The following is a 5,212-nucleotide window of genomic DNA, read 5'->3' as shown; positions in this document are numbered from 1 at the left end:
AAGCCTCTGTGTTTGTACAATAAGCTGGTGATTGTGTGGAAACTACTGGAAGAAGCAATAAAGCAGAAGTAGGGATAACGAGGGAATGAGACACAGAAGGAGAGCACAGCTGGGAGTAATCAAGCTGGACGAGCTAGCCAACAACACAGAGTGATGTTAAAGCTGAGTGAATGCTGACCACAGCTCAGCAGCCAGACCCTGAATGTTAACAGGCAACAAACTGATGAGCAGTCAGGTTGCAGCCCTGGTTTCTACTTGTTAAGGTCTCTAAAGTAGAATCACTGTGGTGGTTGCTTTGAAGTGTCTTTGTGCCAGTTTTCACCTTTGCTTTGTGTTGTCAGCTGTTTTTGTACCTAAATACTAATAGAAAGCATATATATGTGTTCTCATTATGATAGGGATTTGTGTTGGTGTGTGGGACTGCAGCCAAAAGGTTTGTAATGTTAAATGGTAATTATCAGACAATGCATTTTAGGTCATTGTACAGAGAAACTGTAATTAAGTACTGTATTACTCTTAAGTGTCCTATGTAATATATGTAATACATTACTTCTTTGGAGTAATGACCCCAACACTGATCACAATAAAAAAAATGAAATACCTAAAAATACCAAAAAAAAAAAAAAAAAAAGACCACACAGCATACAATTAATTTACATGGATTTAATGTTTTTGAAATTTGCTAAAGTTTTATAAAATCACATCGCTGTAAGTAGAAGCCTCGCGAATCATCTCATACCCAGTCTTTGATCATCCAAAAAAGAGTGATTTGTTAGAGCAGACACATGTGATTTAGTTCTGAGTGTTAATTTGCCTTGGAAAGTCTAGAAATTGTTAAAATTACTTATTTTGCCATCAGTGAATACCTCTCTTAGATACCTTATTCAAGGACTTGAAAGCACTCCTGAAAGCAATGCGTTGCAAATATCTACAGTCACAGTCTAAATGTATTCATAGGTAACTTTTGCTAAAGCTGCATTTCCAGAACTCTTAGTCCCGAGAGCTTACCTCAAGGAACATAAAGCTTCCCTCCATCCACTGTGTGTCTGCATTTCCTCTGTAGTAAAGACCTGTGAAGATGAGACAAATTAGTCCACTAACCTGGGGAAAACCAAGGCTGTCCTCACACAGCACGATCAACTGACTACATCTTTCTTCTCTTCTGAGATGAAGGACTGTGTCTCTGTTTGACAAGCTGGGCTACAGTACAGACACACAAACACACAGAGAGCAGAGAAGCCACAGTGAAAAGGATGAAGCATGCAATTCTGTGCTGTTCACAGAAGATCCAACAATGCATTAGCTTTCTGCAATGTTGTATCTTTGGAAAAACAGTCACAAAAAAAAGCTTTTAGCTTTCAAGTAGCAAAAAACTACTTGTCTTACTGACTTTCTTCTCACGCTCTCTTCTTTGCTTTCTGAATCGGTCCAGGTTTGCAGACATGGTGAAATAGAAAGACAGAACAAATAATATAGTGGAGAATCATCTCATCCTGAGATGACCTAACCTGAGAAATGCTGTGAGTACCAATCCAACCACAAAAATTTCCCAATTCCTTCCCCTTTTTGAACTACCCCCCATCCGCAAAAACAGGTACGTTGCAGGAGATAAAAAGGGTTTTCTGGAATTCAGTTTTGACTCTGCAGTGGAAATATACTGACTCCTTCCAAAGATTCCTACTCCCTGAGGAACCTTGCTGCAGCTGAAACATGGCTTCCAATTATTTCCACATGCAGCACCTCACTGCTGGTGTTTTATTTTGTGTGATTGTCACTGAGATGACGTGATTGCTTTGCAGCTGTAGCACCTCATGCGAACTGTAATCCACAGGGAGTGCGGAGAAATATATGTCTTCAATCTTCACTGATGTTCCTCCCATTTCAGTGCTTTGATCTAGAATATGGCTATAAGATAGCTCATGACAGCTCTTCTCCAAAGAGTTCAAGCTTTAGTGAAGCAGCTTAGCTTTATCCATGCAGAAGGGAGGGTTGCATACTTATAAAGGCTGTGCTTAACACACCAATCCATTATTAAAGGCGATCTTAGATTGTAGCAGATATTTCTACAAAGGGATGGGAGAAAAATTGGTAGAAAACTTCTTGGTCACTGTACACTTGACATTTTGCCACCTGTCCACTAAGGTGACAGCCTTTTTGTAGTTGTAGCAGAATGGCTGCTGCTATTCAACCTTTCTTTTTTGAGGTAGTATCATTGTTACCAGTTTCTGTGGCTACTGGCAAATGGCTCCCACCTCCTGCCTCTCTGTGCAGGATTTCCTACCTGTAAAAGGGGCCTTACAAATGTTCTTCCTTTCTTTACTCTTTAAAGCCTCAGTTTGTCTGATGGTAGGGTGTCTTAGTACCTTTTCAAACAAAGGTTAGAGTTCTCCATTTTATCAAAGTTAAGGGAAAGGCCTTCAAATGCAGTTAATCCCTGGTTCCACAAACTAGTCTTTGAGCAAGAAACACTCCACTCCAGTACATTAAGTCTGTTCTCTGTGTTTCTGTTAATATAAAATGCAGGGGAGAATCTGCAGGTGGTTAACCCAACTGCCATGAGCTGTGTCAGGGCTATGGTGCTTGTATTTATCTGGCACATCTAGCCCTGCACATGCCCTGTAATATAACAGCAAGAACGGGTTTCCTGAGTTTCCCCATTGACTCCTAACAGACTCTCATCACTCCCATTGCTGCTGTCAAAAAGAAGGCAGGGAACGGTGGGGGCTGTGGAGGGAAATCATGGCAGCTTCTTCCGCTGGCTTTCAGAAAGGCTTGACAGCAGCTCAGCCAAGTGAGGCTGCACCGTCTCTATCAACGCATCCTTAAGCTCAACCATCAAAGCTCAGCTGGGGGCCGTGGTCTGATGAGCTCATATGCAGTGTTTCCCACCTTTTAATCCTCTGATGTTGACCTGTTCCACATCATACATCTAGGCTGTCAGTTTCACAGCAGGAGATGCAGTTATCAGCCGTTACAAACCAAGCCTGAACACACAAATGTGGAAAGTGTGGAAACATTGAAGATTTGCCATGAAATGAAATTGCTTCACCTTCCATTTAAAATGTAAATGCCAAAAGCAAGACGGACTAAACTTAATGGGGCGAAGTGAAATTAAATGATTTAGATGTTGGTTAACATTTAGATGCTGTTTAGCTTTTATTTTGGTGTATTTCATGGCTGTTATATGATCCAGTTTGAAATCTTTCACACATATTCATTTATTCTCCTGAGGTAGATTTTTAATTTGAACTTCTGTGATCTCCTGAGTCCTTTTTTTTTTTTTTTTTTTTTACAACCACCATGACTTTGACATTTTTATCTTTTTCTAAAGTGCCTCAATAACTATAGAAGCAGTTGTTTCATATGCGTTCATGTCTGCTTCAGGTCACAGATTTAATTTATGCACTCTGGCTTATGCAAGCACATAAACTGAGGAAATTACCGTCAGCCTGGGCGCTCAGATCAACAAAGGTCAAAGTGATGGTCAACAGGCTGTTTTTGCCCTGTTTTCTATTATTGCATCAAAACTATTATTAGATTAATACTAACACTACCAAAAACCATCCTGCCTTCTTCATGTTAACATTTCTGAATATAACTGACACATGCAATACAGACGTGCGTGGGTGTGAGGGTGCACACAGGATGAAGCTCACACGTTTTCACTCTTTAAATTTAATGTGTGCGGCTGATCCATCACCCTCGAAATGTGAGAAAGCAGAAGGATGGAGTTTTTGTCTGCGGGTCTGATTTTAAAATGAAGCTTAAAATAAATATATCCCCTTTCCTTTATGCCCACTGGATGTGTATGATTTTTGGTTTCATATTTTTTGGTGTAGAGTGGGGAGACAGGTGAGATACTTTCACACATATACAGTACTGTGCAGAAATCTTTCTTTATATTTTTGTTCTGAAGAGCCAGACTTTCCTGTGATTTTATAAAAGTGGTCTTGGGCAATAGTTTTTTAGACTTTTCAATGTCCAAAGAAGACAGAGAAAGTTCTTCTATTCACATCGGCTGCTTTTTCCACTTATTTTCATTCTAGTCCTAGTCTAGCAGTTTAAATAATAACTATCTACCACATATGTACAGCAGTATCTGAAGGTCATGTCCTTAAGAAACAGGGAAAATCTAGCAAAGACCTGACATATGACCTGAGAGATGTGTCTGGCCCTTCAGTTAATCCATCTGCTGTCTGCTAAAGCTTCTTGAACAAATGGTCTTAATAAAAGAAGTCATTTTTAAGGGAAACAGGGCGAAAGGGCTGGACTGAAAATCTGTGGCAACACGTCTTATGTAGTTATGAATCTAAAGTTGAAATATTTGTTTCGAGTTGTTTTGCACTGTGGTACAGCAGTGAGTTTCTACAGCCGTCTGTAAAACTCAGTGGAGACTCTCTCGTGGTTTGGAGCTGCATTTCCACCAGTGGTGTTAAAGTTGATGGAAATACGAACACAGAAAAGCATCATCAGATTTTGATCTACGAAAGCTTTGATTGGGAAACAACTTCATTGTTCAGCATGACGATGATCCCCAGCACACCGCCAATGCAGTAAAAGCCTGTCAAGATAGAAAAACACACAGTGGCACACTACTACTCGTGGACTGGCCTCCCCAGAGCTCGAAAATCAACATTATGAAAGCAATGTGGGATCATCTTGACAGCGAAGTCAATAAAAAGCAGCCAAGAGCCAAAGAAAAGCTTTGAATGTCCTTCAAGATGCAACCTTCAAGAAATAGTGATGGATTTAACATCCTGGGAAGTTTTTCCACGTCTGATTTTTCTCTGTTTTTGGTCATATATGAGAATATTTTTTTATTTTTTTATTTATTCATGCAAATTCACATGAATAAACTTAACTGTAGGCCGAAAAAAAGATTTAGAAAGCAGCTAGAGATAGGCGATGACTTGCTGTTCAGCTGATATCCATCGATTTCATTATTACTAACTATAATAAACTGAATCATTTTTTCTCCTCATGCCGGGCGTGGGAAATACACTCCGTTGTGTGTTTTGGTTTTTGTGCCTTGGCCACACAGCATGAATGAGTGCACGCTAACCCTTAAGATGATGATATCAGTTATTAGTGATTTTATAGAAGAACGATTGGACTATTTTACTCTAAATTGGTAAAATCATAATTTATAAAATGAACATTATGTCGTTTTGAAGAAGACTTGAAAAAGCAATTTTGCTCAGGAACTCAAGAG

This window comes from Neolamprologus brichardi, chromosome 19, assembly GCF_056152115.1.
Source record: "Neolamprologus brichardi isolate AB-2024 chromosome 19, ASM5615211v1, whole genome shotgun sequence".
Classification (NCBI taxonomy): domain Eukaryota; kingdom Metazoa; phylum Chordata; class Actinopteri; order Cichliformes; family Cichlidae; genus Neolamprologus; species Neolamprologus brichardi.
Note: the sequence above shows the minus strand (reverse complement) of the source record.